Source organism: Bos mutus, chromosome 20, assembly GCF_027580195.1.
Source record: "Bos mutus isolate GX-2022 chromosome 20, NWIPB_WYAK_1.1, whole genome shotgun sequence".
Classification (NCBI taxonomy): domain Eukaryota; kingdom Metazoa; phylum Chordata; class Mammalia; order Artiodactyla; family Bovidae; genus Bos; species Bos mutus.
Genome location: NC_091636.1, coordinates 2,166,639 through 2,185,029, shown reverse-complemented (window position 1 = coordinate 2,185,029; position 18,391 = coordinate 2,166,639). Strand labels below are relative to the sequence as shown.

The 18,391-nt window shown below is 48.4% G+C and overlaps 1 protein-coding gene across 3 annotated transcripts in view; it reads right to left on the bottom strand.

Moving 5' to 3' along the window:
• The window catches only part of KCNIP1 (potassium voltage-gated channel interacting protein 1), a 408,630-nt gene that overhangs the window by 195,554 nt on the left and 194,685 nt on the right, over positions 1–18,391 (bottom strand). Inside the window, exon 1 of one of the 3 annotated variants that reach the window (XM_070357399.1) lies at positions 15,174–15,277. The exons of the other annotated variants lie outside the window; for them this stretch is intronic. The gene's annotated coding sequence lies outside the window, so the exon portion shown is untranslated. Of the gene's footprint in view, positions 1–15,173; positions 15,278–18,391 lie in introns of those variants that run through there. 3 annotated transcript variants of the gene reach the window in all.

Genomic DNA, 18,391 nt, shown 5'->3' with positions numbered 1-18,391 from the left:
CAAACCGCGTCTCATGTCTCTCGTATTGTCAACTGGGTTCTTCACCGCTGGCACCACCTGGGCAGCTCCACCCCACAGCCTTTTCTCCCCTCCTCAGCACCTCTGGCCACTGGAAAGACCGAATGAGGTATCACAGGAAAGATGTTGTTCCAGTAAGAGCTGTTCTCAATTTACCCTCCAGGACCTTTAGGGAAATTTGAAGGATTTAAATGAGCAGGACTGAAAGAATATGATTATAAAAAAAATATGGAGCTTTAATTTTTGAACTCCTCCAGAACATGAGTACAGTTTTTTATTTCTACTTTATTTATTTAATTTTTTCATATTTCCAAAATAGTACTTTATTTTTTCAATTTGTGAAGAAGTTGCAAAACTTTTTATTTTTTTATCTTTTTATTTTATATTGGAGTATATCCAATTAATAATGTTGTGATGATAGTTTGAAGTGGACAGAAAAGGGACTCAGCCATATATATCCATGAATTCATTCTCCCCCAAACTCCTATATTATTAGCACTGGCTGACGCTGAAGCTGAAGCTCCAGTATTTTGGTCATCTGATGCCAACAGCCGACTCATTGGAAAAGTCCCTGATGCTGGGAAAGACTGAGAGCAGAAGGAGAAGAGGGTGTCAGAGGGTGAGATGGTTGGATGGCATCACCGATGCAATGGACATGAACTTGGGCAAACTTCAGGAGATGGTGAGGGAGAGGGAGGCCTGGCGTGCTGCAGTCCATGGGGTCGCAGAGAGTCGGGTACAACTGGGCGACTCAACAACAACAACAGTGCTAATATGTAATGAACTTATCAAACATGCATAATTAGAGTAATTAGGAATTATAAAATAGAAAACTATCAGTAGAAGGCCCATGACTTCTTTCTGAATTTCTGATGAACATTTGTATACCTCTGGGGTGTCGGCTCTTCTATTTGACGATAACTCCTGTCAAGGATTCAGAAGACCTTTCTTGATGTTCAGAGTGTGCTGTGACATTGCAACAGAGGAAGAAGGATGAAGGTCTTTGGGAAATCTGTGTGTGTGTACCTGTGTGTGTGTGTACCTGTGTGTGTGTGTAGGGACAATGTTTGAAAGCAAGGATGTGTTGGGATAGAAACCTTCCTGAAAAAAAAAAGAAAGAAACCTTCCTGAACATGTTCAACATCATAAAACCTCCACTTCTAAACTGCATAGCATACCTTTCCATTCCTGTACAGGGAAGACATAAGAAAGAGGGAGACAAAGGAAGACTTTTACTGCATCTCTTATGCCGAATATTTAGCACAGATCTCCTTGCTCAGAAAACTCAGGCCAGAGTGTGAGGTGTCGGGGAAAGGGCAGGTGATATCATCAAACTGAATTTAGGACTGTGAACGTATGTCCAGCAAGCTCTGGGTACCACTCCATGCAATTCCATCAATATCAGCCACTGGAGTGAAATTCCAAGAAAGTGAGCAACTGATTGATCCAAAGTCAGCACAATCACTGGCTCATTCCTTTCACCGCTGGGCCTTCACAGTCGGGGGGTGTAAAGTGTGCCCTGGCCAAAGCGGAGAGAAGAAGCACCTGCTGAATCAAGAGGCAAGACTTGGGGCTCCCTGCAGTCTGGGGGGCTTCTGACCCACAGTGGGGATAAGTAAATGTCAGGCTGGTGGACGGAGGATGGGGAAGCTCTGGGTTTCGTTGGCTCTCCCAGGAAGTTTCCTGTGCATCCAAGACTAAAAGGGCAGATTATGGGGGGAACTAGAGCTGGGTGTGGAGGGTTGTGAATGGGGATGAGAAATGCCTCTGGATACCAACCCGACAGTCTAGAAACTTGGTATCCCAACCCTGAGTTTCCTTTCCAGAGTGGAGGGGAAATGAGCATCCGTCTTGGGGCCAGGGACTGCCAGAGGCCACATGACTATACCTGGCCCCATGCGTCATTCCAGGGCTTGGAGCCCATTCTGGGCAGATGTTCCACTTGCTGTGTTTCATCCTTCAGCTGAAGATCTGATCCCCGGGCTTAGGAAGACAGATTTCTCTGGACTGCAATTCCAGGAAACTTTAGATGAAAATGCGCCTCTTGTTGAAAAGACTTTCTTGAGAAAATAGAGCATGTCTTTCTCTGACACAGCAGCTCAGGGGCTGGGAGATGACAAGCAGGGGATGGGGGGAGGGGGGCCCACAGGACACCAGGCTCTGAGAAGGGCTCTGGAGAAATAAATGCACTTGCAGGGATCCACTGGGCTTTGGGAATGGACAAGAGAGAGGTGCTCCTCCTGCCTCTTGTGAATAGCGGTGAACACGGCAGCCAGGGCCCCTGCCTCACGGAGTTCTTGTACAGTCGTGTGGCCCCTGGGCATGGGTTTCACACGTCCCGTTGATGCCCACTCCTTCCTTCTTGTCACTGATCCCTCCAGGGCTCATCCCTGCCTCCATATATAGGCTGGGCCTGCTGCCTAGAATCCCCTCTGCCTCCTGTCTGCCTTACAAATGTATATTTGCTCTCTGGGTCTCAGCTTCATTTGAACTCCCCCAGGAAGCCCTCTGTTATCCTTGCTGGGCCAGCTGCCTCTCCTCTCTGTTTCCATTTATCTTAGCATTTGCCTTTTCTGTTTGTCTTTGAAAACATAATACAGTCTTTGGGGTCAAGTCTCAGTCCTAATCATTTCGTAGCTTCAGTTCCAAGGATAAGTCCTGCCATACAGTAGGAAACTCAAGAAATAAGTATTGCATCAAACTGAATGGACCACTGCTGTGTACCTGCTGTGTGCACTAAGCAACCTGGGCAATGGAGACGTGAGGGAGAGGCTTTAAGACACTTCCAGTCTGGTGGAAGGTAACCAGAGGCACAGACTTTGCACCTAAGTGATAAGTGATAGATGAGCTTTAGGCGATGCCTTCAAGGACAGGGGCAAGAAGTTGCTCAGTTGCTCAGTCATGCCGACTCTTTGCGACCCCATGGACTACAGCACGCCAGGCTCCTCCGTCCTCCACTATCTCATAGAGTTTGCTCAAACTCATGTCCATTGAGTCAGTGAGGCTCCTTTTGCCTTCAATCTTTCTCAGCATTAGGGTCTTTTCCAATGAGTTGAAGGGACAAGAAGGGAAGTAGGTAAATGCTGCCTCTAGTCTTGCTTCTTATGTCCCCTTTAGACACTCACTCCAGCCAACTTCCTGTACGTTCCTTCTATAGCCTGGGACCAACTCCCTGCCTGCCTTTCCACATGCTGTCCTCCGTGCCTGTAACGATCTCAGCCCATTCAGACCCTGCCCACCCCTTCTGTCACGGTCACTGTGTCTGCTGTGTCATCCACATGCCAGTAGCCCTCAGTGGGGTTGGCGACACAGGCGGGAGGGCAATGTTCATCTGAGGATCCAGGGGCTGGCCAAGCAGAACGGGGACTTTTTAATTGACATTTAAATGTCAATGCACCAGATTAAATGTTACGGGTGTTTCATCACAGCTCGCAAGGAGCATAAACACATCTCCAGCTCCTTAAGAACTGCCCACATTAATCACAGATGCCCTTTGTAAGTGGAAACAAACCCAGGGCAGATGCCACACTCTAGCCAGAAGCTGGAAAGCAAGGAAGTCCATCACAGATAAGAAATCTGGCCTGGACATTGGGCCTCTTAATATGAGAAGGATGGACAGTTAGAGAAAGAGATTTGCCCAGAAGGAGAATCAGAGGAAGAGGAGGGGGAGCGGTGGGGGGAGACTCAGGGAGAGGAAGGCAGAAAGGTGAGACATAGGAGACAGAGAGGAGGAAACACAGCCGAAAACCCAGAGAGAGACGCTAGGGGCCGGAGTGGGGTGGGGAGCAGGAGGAGGGGGGGCTTAGACAGAAAGAGACAGGCAGAGAGAAAGGCAGGCTAAGACTGAAAGAGACACGTTCATAGAGAGGGACACAGGGAGACGAACAGAGAAGGCGAAGAAGAGACAGCGACTGTCTGTTTACAGGAGCCAAGACACGGGAACAACCCAAAAGCCCATCAACAGGGGACTGATTTGAGAACCTGTGGCATGTGTATATGTGGTATCCAATGCACGCCTGTATATGCAGTATATAAAATGGAATATTACTCAGCCACAAAAATGAGCAACACACTGCCGTTTACATAGATGGACCTAGAGAATATCATACTAAATGAAGTCAGAGAAAAACGAATGTTATATGATATAACATGTGAAATATAAAAGTAATAGAAATGGATCTACTTATAAAACCGAAGCACACTCGCAGACAGAGAAAACAAACTCATGGTTACCAAAGCAGAAAGTGCCGAGGGCGGGGGGGGGAATGAATTAGAAGAATGAGATTAACAGATAAAAACTACCATACCTAAAATAGATAAGCAATAAGGATTTACTGTTTTTAACACAGGGAGCAATTTTCAAAATCTTGTAATAATCTATAATGGAAAATAATCTGAATATATATATATATATATATATATATTTGTGGCTAAGTCACTTCAGTCGTGTCCGACTTTGTGTGACCCCATAGACGGCAGCCCACCAGGCTCCCCCGTCCCTGGGATTCTCCAGGCAAGAACACTGGAGTGGGTTGCCATTTCCTTCTCCAATGGATGAAAGTGAAAAGTGAAAGTGAAGTCGCTCAGTTGTGTCCGACTCTTAGCGACCCCATGGACTGCAGCCTACCAGGCTCCTCCGCCATGGGATTTTCCAGGCAAGAGTACTGGAGTGGGGTGTATATATATATATATATATAACTGAATCGCTTTGCTATACACCTGAAACTAACACAGTATTGTAAATCAACTATGCTTCAGTTTTAAAAAAGATAGTGACTGAGAAGCATCAACCTGCAAACGAAGATGATTCTTATTAGACAGTCCGGGAAACTTGACTCCGGGATACCCAACGGCTGTCTGTCACCTTCACATGATCCCCAGGGGAGGGGTTGGAGGAGACGAAAACGCTGGCTAACACGAGGTGGTTCCAAACACTTCTAGCGGTTCAGCCGTTAAGACTCCACACTGCCACTGCAGGGGGCACCGGTTCGATCCCTGGTTGGAGAACTAAGATCCCACATGCCACAAGGTGCAGCAAAAAAAACCCAAATCAAAACAAAACAGAAAGACAAAAGACATGAAGTGGTCCTGGGAGGGAGCAGGCCAGGAAATTCACAACACTGCTGTACAACATGGAAGTCCTACCGCACCCATGGGGCAGCTGAAACTGAGGTCCAGGTCACAAGGTGAGATACTCAAGGTCACAGGCAGAATCAAGCCTAAGACTCAGGTCTTGTCTTTCCCAGGGCTTTTGCCATGAGCCAGCACACCTGTCCAGACACTCCAGCTCTCTGCCTGCTCAGATCTGAAGCCTGACCCAGGCTTTTAGCCCAGATCCAGACTGGGAGTGATAAGTACTGGGGCATTCACAGCTTGTCATGTCAAGTTGTGGGGAAGAGCACAGAGAATTCCCTCGTGAGGCTTCCTGCTGGAAGCCCAGGGAAGAGAGGACTGGAGGGCAGGTGGCTGACCTGACAAGCTCTGTCTGCCGCACAGCGAGCTTGGCTCTTCCTGCTGCTGCCCAGTATAGGGTCCACAGGAAGAATTCAGGAACCTGCTTTATGCTGACCACTGACTTTACTGATCAATTTAAAATTGTTGCTGCATAAACTTTCTCATGACAAAGTAGCTGATTTACACAAAATAGACACAGTTTATAGTGTAAGCCTGGAAAAGGAAATGGCAACCCACTCCAGTATTCTTGCCTGGGAAATCCCATGGATGGAGGAGCCTGGCAGGCTACAGTCCATGGGGTCACAAAGAGTCGGATACGACTGAGCAACTTCACTCACTCATAGCGTAAGCCTATGTTGCAAGGCATATGATTGAACTACCTATGGACACCCAACTCGCCCAACTTCAGAAACACAACAGTGACCAAGTGGCTGAATGTTCCCTGGGAAATACTGCCAGCCTTATTTACAAGGATGAGGGGAAAGCAGGAGGGAACTGGGAGAGTAGAAAAGGTGGCTGGGACTGGAATGACAATCTGGATGCTCTCCAGGGCTGAGGCTGAGGGGTCTACAGCTTTGGGAGCTTGCTGACCTGTAGGAATCTGTCCATGTTATCTGTCAGAGCTCAGACACATCTGTTTCAAGCCCAATCATTGTCTGGCAATTAAGTCCAGTTTCCCTAACTTGGACCAACTCCCTCACAGATTCGGGCCAAGAACACTGGGGATGGATGCAGAAGAGAAATGTCCAAAGTACCTTCTTCAAGGAGCCCCACCCAGGGGAGTACTGACAATAAATAGGCCCTGACAGCACGCAGTGTCCTCAGCAACGGAAGGTGGGTAGACACGAAAGATTCTAAAGATGGTTGGACAGCATCACCCATTCGATGGACATGAACTTGGGCAAACTCTGGAAGATAGTGATGGACAAGGAGGCCTGGCGTACTGCAGTCCATGGGGTCACAAAAGAGACGGACACAACTTAGCGACTGGAAAACAACAGCAACAAAAGTAAGACTCACTTAGCCAGAAGAGGAAAATTTAACAGAGAAGGGGATTTGGAGGCTGGGCTTTGAAGGATGAATAGGAGCCTACCTCAAGGCCAAGGGGACGGGAGGGCCATCCTAATCGGCACACAGAGCAAGTGTGATTATAAAGTTTGGGGAGCTAGGGTATGCTGTAGACAGTACTGGGGAGGAAGCCAAAACTGACTAATATATGTTGCTGCTTTGTAGGTAATTGGACATATATGCAAATAACTAATTGTGGGTCTGTTGTGATAGCTTGAATAAGAGTAATATAAACAGCACTTTGGAGCTATAGAAGCATAATTTTGAAGACAATGAATTCATTCTTTGTGGTGGTGGTTGTTTAGTTGCTAAATTGCATTTGACTCTTTTGCCGCCCCATGGACCGGGGTCCACCAGGCTCTTCCATCCACGGGATTTCCCAGGCAAGAATACTGGAGTGGGTTGCCATTTCCTTCTCCAGGGGATCTTCCCAACCCAGGGATCGAACTCACATCTCCCGTAGTGGCAGGTGGATTTTTTTTGTTTTTTTACCACTGAGCCACCTGGGACTTCTATCAAATTTGCAAAGGGAATGTAGGTGGTAATAGAGAGAAGGTGGTTATGTCTAGGGTGACGGTGGATGCTGCCTTGAGGAGTGACGTTTAAGCTGGGATTGGGAAGGAGAATCTCAAGAGCAGATCAGACAAGATGCCCAAAGATGGTGCACAGCCCAGGGCAGACTTGCCTTCAGAAAGACTTCGAATCAAAGCCTGTATGCGATGGAAGAGGACACAGGGATCCTTTTTTCAGTGCTTTTATTTCACAGATGGAGGAACTGAGGTCCTGGGAAGAAAAGGGACTTATTCAAGGTCACTCAGCTTGTTTAGGGGCTAACAAGATACAGCTCCATACGTCAATCTGCAATTTCCGGATTTTAAACAACTCTTGGATTTATAAGCACTTTGTTTTCTTTTATTAGATTTCTGTGTCATAGCTGATGCCCTTAAGGGTTTCTGTTTGTGCTTTTCCAGCTCATTAAAACATACTAACAGACTAGGGACCATTAGAGTTTCAATTCCCTGAGTCAGCACTTGGCTGCCTCGTTCAGGGAAAGGCACAGGTGGGTTAGACGGCAGAACCCAGGTTCATTCCCAGCTGGCCCCAGGGACCGCACAAGCTGACGGCTGCGCTGACGGCTGCTCTGACAGCTGTCGGGGTCACTCTGAGAGTCCTCCTGTCACCTTGAGTGGAGTCACTCTGCCCACCCCCAGGCCAGTGTGACCTTTCTCTACAGGTGAACTTGGCATCCCACCTGTCCAATGATGCAGCTGGAAGAGACATTTCCCCCAAGGTCCCACCCAGTTTCAGCCTTCCAATCTTAAATGGCAAGAGCAGCTTAAATAGCCAGCATCTTTGATGGTGGCACTTTCCTTTCAAGTTCATCATCCCAAGCAGTTCCCTCTGTCTAGAAATGCTCTTCCTAATAACGGTCATATGACTCAAACATCGGGCTTCCCCGATGGCTCAGCGGTAAAGAATCACCTGCAGTGCAGGACTCACAGAAAGACAAGGGTTCAGTCCCTGGGTCAGAAGATCCCCTGGAGGAGAGCATGGCAAGCCAAGTACTCTTGCCTGGAGAATCCCATGGACAGAGGAGCCTGGCGGGCTATAGTCCACTAGGGTCACAGAGAGCTGGACACAACTGAAACGGTGAGCATGCACGAGACTCAAACACGAGCTTCTTAAAGAGGTCCTCCCTGATCCCCATCGGCACGGCGTCACAGTCCTGTGACTGTTTGTCCCTGAGAGGACAGGACCCACATTGTTCACTGCCGGGGACCTAACCCCAGGGGCCAAACCTGGCACACGGCCCTGAGGAAATGCTTATGGCATGAGCTGCGTGAAGAATGCCAGGGAGAGTCAGGAGAGAGGAGGCAGGGAAAGCGGCAGGAGGTGGCAGAACCGCCCACCTACGGTCACTCCTCCAGACTGCACCTGTTTGATATGGCTTCACAATGGACAGTTTTCAGGAGAGAAAACTGTTGACCACAGTTTGTCCATATTCAGTCCAGAAAACATTCACCCACCCTGACAGTGGCTAACACACTCGAGTGCTTCCTATGTGCCACGTCCTTTCAGTGCGTGAAGATGCCCCTCCTTTGGTGGATACTGGTGGAACCCTAGTTTACAGTTCAGGACAGGCGCCCAGGGGTGTCGAGTCAGTCGGCCAAGGTCGCACAGCCAGCAAGGGGCTGGCACAGTGGGTGGGACTGGAGCCTCGGGAGGCCGGTTGGGCTCTGGAGTCCACGTGCTTCACCTCTGCACTGCACTGCCTCTCCGGAAAGGGAAACCAATGGACCTGTTCACGTCATGACAGCTGGAATACGGAAATGCTTAGATACAAGCCCCGGTCTGTCCAAATCTGAAGGCAGGACAGCCCAGGGAATCTTTAGCAGGCAGCATCAGCAGTTGGAATCCAGGCTACAGACTAGCAAGAATCCCCCATGTGGCAGCTGGAGCCGACCGCAAGATGAGGGCATAGAAATCTTCTGGGGCATTAAGGGGTGTCTCCCCACCTCCCAACCAAGTGCTCCTGCCTCTCCTAATCACAGCTCAGGTTCTAGAACAAATGCCCAGGGCCTCCCTCACGAAATGAGCCATCTGCAGATGGGGCTGAAAAGAGATAATCGGAAGAGACACTTCAGATTTTTAGAGCGGGCCAGCTGGCTCCAGCCTGCTTCCGGGCCCATCTGCGGCGGGCCACCCCCACCCCTTCGTCTCTCTCCCTGCTGACACCACGCCCTCCCCTGGCTCGCTCTGGCCTGGGGAGCGGGGACTCCAACCACAGGGAGCGAATCTCTGAGCAGCGAGGGCAAGGGAAGGGTTGACGGAACTTCACGAGGGTGGGGACCGCCTGAAGCACCGGAAGCAGCGCACAGAGCAGGACCGGGAATCTCAGGAGACTGGCAGCTCGGGGACATTCTTCCTCGTCCTCACCCTCTAACTGTCTCTTGCAGCTCCTCCGAGAGAACTCTGGAGGGACCCTGGGACACAGCAGTAAGGAGGAGGTTTAGGGCACACTGCTTCAGACAGACTTTCAGGCCAACCACTTGCTGTGTGACCTGAAAGTGGTCTGATGGGCCTCGCTTTGCTCATCTGTCATATGGGGATAACAACACCTGCTTTATGGAGTCTTGAGAATTGAGTCTTGAGATGTGTTTCATGTGGGTAATGCTGTGTCTAGGATGTATTCTGTGTTCAATCAACAGGCAAGTATTAATAGTTGCTATTGTCCTGGAAAGTTCCTTGTTGGAGCAGGTCATGGAAAGTTCCTGGCTGGCTGGTCTACACTGGCCCAGCCTTGCCCAGTGCTAAGGCAAGAGACTGGATCACAGGTACCTAGAAACCGGGCTGGGTCTGAGCAGTGTTTCCATCCCGTTAGCCTTTCCTCAGTGACTTTCCACCCCTGCTTTGTACCCCTGTTACCCCAAATTATAGGACAGTCTCAATAACTTGATGATGCAGCGCATGGGCTTAGTTGCCCTGAGGCACATGGGATCTTAGTTTCCTGACCGGGGATCAAACCCATTGGAAGGATTCTTTTTTTTTTTTTTTATTCTTCCAATTTTATTTTATTTTTAAACTTTACATAATTGTATTAGTTTTGCCAAATATCAAAATGAATCCGCCACAGGTATACATGTGTTCCCCATCCCGAACCCTCCTCCCTCCTCCCTCCCCATACCATCCCTCTGGGCCGTCCCAGTGCACCAGCCCCAAGCATCCAGCATCATGCATCGAACCTGGACTGGCAACTCGTTTCCTACATGATATTTTACATGTTTCATTGCCATTCTCTCAAATCTTCCCACCCTCTCCCTCTCCCACAGAGTCCATAAGACTGTTCTATACATCAGTGTCTCTTTTGCTGTCTCGTACACCGGGTTATTGTTACCATCTTTCTAAATTCCATATATGTGCGTTAGTATACTGTATTTATGTTTTTTCCTTCTGGCTTACTTCACTCTGTATAATAGGCTCCAGTTTCATCCACCTCATTAGAACTGATTCAAATGTATTCTTTTTAATGGCTGAGTAATACTCCATTGTGTATATGTACCACAGCTTTCTTATCCATTCATCTGCTGATGGACATCTAGGTTGCTTCCATGTCTTGGCTATTATAAACAGTGCTGCGATGAACATTGGGGTACACGTGTCTCTTTCCCTTCTGGTTTCCTCAGTATGTATGCCCAGCAGTGGGGTTGCTGGATCATAAGGCAGTTCTATTTCCAGTTTTTTAAGGAATCTCCACACTGTTCCATTGGAAGGATTCTTAACCACTGGACCACCAGAGAAGTCCTTCCCAGGGCTTTCAAAGACGCCATCCAAGTTCATTTCACGAGGACTCCATGAGGAGTCCAACAGGAATACCCCTGTTGACAGCCTCCCTGCAAACTGGGCAGCGAGGACTGCAGGACTCAGGAGTGTTTACTCCTGACATGCTGGCACTTTCCATCATCTGCCCAAGAACTGCTTGGGGCAGAGTCTTGGGGTGGAGGAACCTGGGATACAGTGCCATAGTGTAGAAGCTGTGGGGCCCGACGACCCTTGGGGGAGAGTCCTGAGGCCACTGTAGTGACAGTGTGACTCAGAGTCTCAGTTTCCTCATCTGTAAAATGGGATCATAATATCAACCTGGCAGGTGACAGAGAAGATTAAACATCAGACAGGCATGGAAAGTGCTCCACACACATTGGCTCCTGAAGTAACCTCTGTCCCTTTGGAGGGCATGGTTCCCACTTCAATCGCTCTGCCCCCAGATGGTTAGATAGCATCACCAATTCAGTGGATTTGAGCAATGAATTTGAGCAAACTCTGGGAGATAGTGGAGGACAGAGGAGCCTGGCATGCTGCAGTCCATGGGGTCACAGAGAGTCAGACAGGACTGGGTGACTGAACAGCAATCCCGAGTGGGGGGACTGGGTGCTGGGAAGCCAGCCCCGCAGATGCTGTTGACAATCGCTGAGTGGCACACCTGCATTAACTTAAGTAACGGCGTAGCTCAGTCTCAGCCTAATTGGTGAACCTAGGTCTGCAGACTGTTGATTGGTGGGGCAAAGAGGAGCCTGAGTACTCTTGTTCTAAGAAGATGGGGCTGGAAGGAAAGAGATTCTGCTTCGCCTGCCAGCAAGGAAGGATAATTACAGCGCTTGTCAAAATAAGATGTGGAGATAGAGCCCATTCCCTGCCAGCCAGTTTCTCAAATCCCCTGGGAATCCCTGGTTTAATTAAATACCTGGTGCAAATGCTCGGCACCGGGTGTCGAGAACATGCCTGGATTAAAAATCCACCCCAGACAGGGCCCGGACGAGCACATTCCCCCTCCCCTGCCCACAGGCTCCGGGTGGTGCTGGGGAAGAGGGTGGGGACAGGAAAAAGGAGAGGAGCGTTGGGAGGAGAGGATGACTAACACAGGAAAGAAACAACCGAAGGAAGCTCCAGAATGAAGGCTGCTGCAGAAGGGATTAAATGGAACATAGAAAGAATTTCCCAGCTGGGAATCGTGCCTGCAAAGATATTGTCTCTTGATTAAGAAAATAAAACTCACATCCTGAGTCTGGCCACGGGTGGTGAATCTCCATTTGGGGAGGACGGCAGAGCTGCTCAGCCCTGGTTTCTAAGATGCAGCGGCTTCACGAGGCTCATTCATCAAGCCGCCTTCCCCATTCCTCGGGCCTCAAAAGCCTCTGCCCTGTCTTTGCCACCTTGGCCCCATTTTGTACACAAGAGCCATTCTAATCCCTCTACAGAATGACTGAGCTTGGCTGTGATATTAGACAAGACTTAACTGAAATCCTGAGATGACAGCTGGAAAATTAACACCGATCATATCCTGAGTCTGGATAAGCCAGCGTGCAAAATGCAGCTTCCTCTCAGAGGCTCCCGGGACCTTCCCATCTTTCTTAGTGGTCAACAATCCAGACCCCATTCTGGCTCACCTCCTACTGATTCTAGATTGGGTGTCTCAACATAGTGGCCAAGGGACTTGATCTAGATAGCGCTTAGATATATTTTCTTGGGGACACACAGTCTTCTAAAAATCAGATAATTTTGTACGACATCTGTGTAATGAAAAATAAGATCTGGCTGCACAGGGTCACATCCCCACAGGCCTCAGTGGTCAACTGGAACCAAGGACAGGCCATGCCCTTGCAAGCATGTGACATTAGCATATGGGACTAGAGCCTGGACTGTGCGGGCAAGAGTTGTAACGGGGCCCTCCTGCACTGCCTGTCTGCACGGCACCAGGTACTGGATCAGCTGTACGATCTCACAGGAGGCTGAGCCTGTGTTCACCCTCTCACCCGTCCATCCACTCACTCAGCACCTGTTACTAAGCACTCCCTCTGTTTCATATATTCTGCTAAACCTAGAGACAGAAGGTTAAGTAAGACAGACATCCCAGGTCCACCTCCTCCTCACTCTGAGTTTCCAGTCTGAGACCCTCTCACTACTTGTAAGGAATTGTAGCTGGAAATGCTCCATTATGCTTTTTCTTTCTGTATTTGTTGGCTATGCTGCACAGCTTGCAAGATCTTAGTTTCCCAACTAGGGATTGAACCCTCAGCAGTGAAAGCACAGAGTCCTAACTACTGGGCCACCAGGGAATTCCCTGTAATGAACTCCCTTTCAAGACAGGCCAGCCTTCCTAAGAGGTGTCCTTCTTCTCCCATGATGATCACTGTGCCACTGAACAGCTCAGCAGTACCACTATGTGTACAAGAGGTGCATTAGCCTGCTGAAGGGCACAGGTGGGGTGGAGATCTCTCCATTACTCTAGCTCACAGACAACAGAGGGGAGAGGGCATCAGGTGGAGTTAAAAAGAAATGGACTCCTTACCCTGTATTTAATCCTGGCTCAGTGCTACCTTGGGCAAGTTACTTAGCATCTCTGGGTCTTAGTTCTCATCACCTGTTAAATGAGGATAATGATAATTCCTACCTAATGAATTGGTTATGAGAAATAATATTTGCAAAGTGATTAAGACACAGTAAGAGTTCTACTTAAGGATGTGTGTGTTAGTTGCTCAGTCGTGTCCAACTCTCTGTGACCTCATGGATTGTAGCCCGTTGGGATCCTTTGTCTGCAGAATTCTCTGGGCAAGAATACTGGAGTGGGTAGCCATGCCCTTCTCCAAGGGATCTTCCCAACCCAGGGATTGAACCCAGGTCTCCTACATTGTAGGCAGACTCTTTATCGCCTGAGCTAAAAGGATATGATTAACAAATGCACACAAATTCTGAGACAGGGGTGCAGATCATGTGAGTTCCAAGCATCCTTCCATGATCAGGGTCATAGGAATCATGTGCAAAACAGAGCTGTCCCTCCCAGGGCTGCTGTATTATACAAGACGTGCTGGACAAGGGTGCTGGACCCAGTACTGGGCCACACGAGGGACTCATCCAGGTTTTCTTTCTTCATCTCTCCCTCTGGCACACACTGGCAGCTTCATGCTTCGGTGTGTGGCCTCAGCACACCCTTGGGACAAGTTCCCTGCATATCAAACAGCCTGGAGCTGAAGATGATGTCATTCGCTGGGAGCTCTCCAGGGCCAGCTGGTTTTCTGAGGAGGGAGGGAGGTAGGAGGGACGGAAAGATTGCATCTAACCACTCTGAGACGCCGGCGCGCTAACCCTGCTCCTCGTTAGCACCAGCCCTGGCCTGGACAGCTCCTGATCTCTGGTCCACTTAGTCCCTTCTGCAATTCCTTCCCCACACAGCTGAGCTTTGAAAAGCATCAATGGGAACTTGCTATTCCTGCTTAAAACCATCTAGCAGCCTCCCTGCTGCCCTTAGAATAAAACTCCTTGGTATGGCCCAGAAGGCCCTGCGCGACCTGGCCATTGCTGTCCTTTTGACTCCTGCTTCCAGCATGCCCTCTCTCACTTACTGTGGTCCAACCATGACTGCCTTCCTTCTCTTCTCTCTGCATGGCCTGGAGTGGCCTTCCGTCTTCTCTCAGATGTTTACACATCTGAGCCCTTTCTGTTAAGGTAGTCTGAGCACAAATGCCGCCTCTGCAAGGAGTCCTCCTGGATTTTGCCATCAAAGAGCTCTCCGGTCTCCCGGCACCACCTGCCCACGTCCCCCGTGTTGTTTCCTTTGCAGCACTTATCACTGCTCCCATTCATCTCACAGCTTTGTTACCTTGATTGCCATCTGCCCCCACCCCGTACTAGTACAGCAACTGACCACAAAACCATGAGAACACCACTTGGTTTTGCTCTTTTTGGCTCAGCTGTGTACCCTCAGCCCCTCACACAGTGCATGGTGCTGAGATGACTCAATAAATATTTGTGAAATCAATGTGTGGCTGAATGGGTTCATTCCTTTCAGAGGTCAAGAGATGTATCCTGGTCCCTCCCAGGGACTGATAGTGCACTGAGACCTCCTGTGACAAATGGCTCTAATTTTAAAAACTTCCTAAAGGCTATGAGAAGGCAGAGTCCTTGATCTATAGCACCGAGAACCCAGTCTCCATCCAGCCCACCCAGACCTCACCATGAACACGCACACAAAACCACCTACATGCACATGTGTGTACATGCATAAGCACACACACACACACACACCTTTGTGCAAATAAGTGAAACTGTGTGGATGGAGGAAAAGAGAATGGATTACCAACCTGGTGAAAAGAAAATCTGGGCAACACAGACCACAGCAGAAGGGGTGTGAGCTTCTGCATCGCTGCCGCCCTGCGGTGCACGTACCGCTCTCTGGTGTTCTACGCTGCGTGGGGTCGAGAGCGGACTGCGCGTCCGGGCTCGGTATGTACCTTCAGGTAGCGCCTCCCACCCAGCACGGACAGACAAGAACGTGACCTTGCATGTGGCGAAGGCCACACAGACACAGGCAGAAAGCATCACAGGAGGTCAGGCAAAGGAACATTCCAGTCTATTCCAGGGCTAAGGACGATGCAAAGCTCCAGAGAGGCTCTGACTGTGGAGCTGAAGGTTAAGTGTGTGTTTTGTCTGTGTTTTGCTAGAGGACAAGAGAGAGAATAGGCAAGTAAGGAGAGGACATGAAAAAGGCATGGATGTGTCCATGTACGTGGAGTGACTGGGCTGCAGTGGGTTGAGTGTGGCTGAGCTCATACATGATGAGAGGGGAAGAGATGTGGCTGGGGAGGGAAGCTGTGGAGAGTCTTTAATCCCTGCTAAGGCACCCGGATGTCTGGAGCACAGACCTGGGGAAACTCCAGAGCCTGCTTGGCAAAGGAGAACTGTGGTCAGTCTTAAACTTTAGGAAGATTACATTAGCACAGTACGGGGTAGGGATTGGAAGAATGTGAGTTAGAGGCAGCGAAATGAGATAAGGTGGTCAGTAAGAGAGGATTAGGGCCTATTCCAGGGAAATGGAATTTTAGAGAGAAATGAGAGGATGGATTTAAGTGTAACTTAATAAGGAGACTCACAGTTCTTGGTGACCAACTAAATGCAGTATTGAGTGAAAGGAAGGAGTTGAAGATTCCTACTACTGTCATCATCATCACCACCATCACTGTCATTAGCATCTTCATTACCCTCATCAGAATCACCACTGCTACCGTCAGTATCATCCAACATCATCACCACCATTACCGCTGTCGTCACCGTCTTTGTCATTATCATAACCATCGTCCCAATCACCACCACCATCGTCATGACAACCACCACCACCATCGTCATCCAACACCATCATCGTCACGATATTCATCACCATCACCACCATCGTCATGACAATCACCACCATCATCATGACAATCACCACCAGCACCATCGTCATCCAACACCATCATCGTCACGATATTCATCACCATCACCACCATCGTCATGACAATCATCACCACCATCGTCATGACAATCACCACCACCATCGTCATCCAACACCATCATCGTCATGATATTCATCACCATCACCACCACTGTCATTCCAGTTAACATTTAGGGGACTTGGTTGGACTTCAGACACTGTTACAGAGCTTAACTTAGGAGGAATCTTCAGATTCACCAGAGATTCCAAAAGTCTTAAAGTGACCTACTTCTTACCTGTCTTTCCTGAACTTCCTTTCCTAGGTAAATTCTGCTATTCCAGAAAGAAATGTATTTGGATTTAGTTTTTCTTATGGTTCTCTTGAGTAGTGCAATTACATCAGTAGGTTTCGTAGCCTCCAGACAGGGTGCAAACAGCCGGGCTAACTGCCCGGCTCACGGGCCTGTTCCATAACTTGAGGAGCATTTAGGTGTCTAACCACTCGCTTTTCCTTTCTTAATGCCTCCTATGACAATCCAGTGCTACCAGAAACTCCACAAGACAGAAACCATGTCTGTTTTGTTCATCAGTGTATACTCACAGTGGAAGGTACAGTGGCCCTTCAACAGGAATTTGCTGAATAAGCGTTATTTATCTCCGTAAACCACTTTTCAGTGTTCACTGAGGGTTGACAAATTTCTGTGACAGAAGTGAACTCTATCTTAAAAAATGAATTATCACTGTTCCAAGTTTCTTATATTTCTGTGGTTAAATATGACTTGAAAACAGTGAATCAAACAAAATTAAAGTTTTTTAAATAGCAAGACTTCTCTGAGTCGTGAATATTCTATTGTATGTTGTGAATCTCTAGGAGAAAGCTCATTATATAACATTCCTTCAGTTCATTTCAGTTCAGTCACTCAGTCACGTCCAATTCTTTGCAACTCCATGGACTGCAGCACGCCAGGCTTCCCTGTCCATCACCAACTGCCGGAGCTTACTCAAACTCATGTCCATTGAGTCGGTGATACCATCCAACCATCTCATCCTCTGTTGTCCCCTTCTCCTCCCGCCTTCAATCTTTCCCAGCATCCAGTGAGTCAGTTCTTCGCATCAGGTGGCCAGAGTATTGGAGTTTCAGCTTCGGTATCAGTCCTTCCAATGGATATTCAGGACTGGCTTCCTTTGGGATGGACTGGTTGGATCTCCTTGCAGTCCAAGGGACTCTCAAGAGTCTTCTCCAACACCACGGTTTAAAAGCATCAATTCTTTGGCACTCAGCTGTCTTTTTAGTCCACCTCTCACATCCATACATGACTATTGGAAAAACCATAGCTTTGACTAGATGGACCTTTGCTGGTAAAGTAACGTCTCTGTTTTTTACTATGCTGTCTAGGTTGGTCCTAGCTTTTCTTCCAAGGAGCAAGAGTCTTTTAATTTCATGGCTGCAGTCACCATCTGCAGTGATTTTGGAGTCCAAGAAAAGAAAGTTTCTCACTGTTTCCATTGTCTCCCCATCTATTTGCCATGAAGTGATGGGACCAGATGCCATGATCTTAGTTTTCTGAATGTTGAGTTTTAAGCCAACTTTTTCATTCTCACTTTCATCAAGAAGTTCTTTAGCTCTTCTTTGCTTTCTGCCATAAGGGTGGTGTCATCTGGATATCTGAGGTTGACATTTCTCCTAACAATCTTAATTCCAGCTTGTGTTTCATCCAGCCAGGCATTTCGCATGATGTACTTGGCATATAAGTTAAATAAGCAGGGTGACAATATACAGCCTTGACGTATTCCTTTCCCGATTTGGAACCAGTCTGTTGTTCCATGTCCAGTTCTAACTGTTGCTTCCTGACCTGCATACAGATTTCTCAGAAGGCAGGTCAGGTAGTCTGGTATGCCCATCTCTTTAAGAATTTTCCACAGTTTGTTGCAATCCACACAATCTAAGGTTTGGCATAGTCAATAAAGCAGAAATAGATGTTTTTCTGGAGCTCTCTTGCTTTCTTGATGATCCAGTGGATGTTGGCAATTTGATCTCTGGTTCCTCTGCCTTTTCTAAAACCAGCTTGACCATCGGGAAGTTCACGGTTCATGTACTGTTGAAGCCTGGCT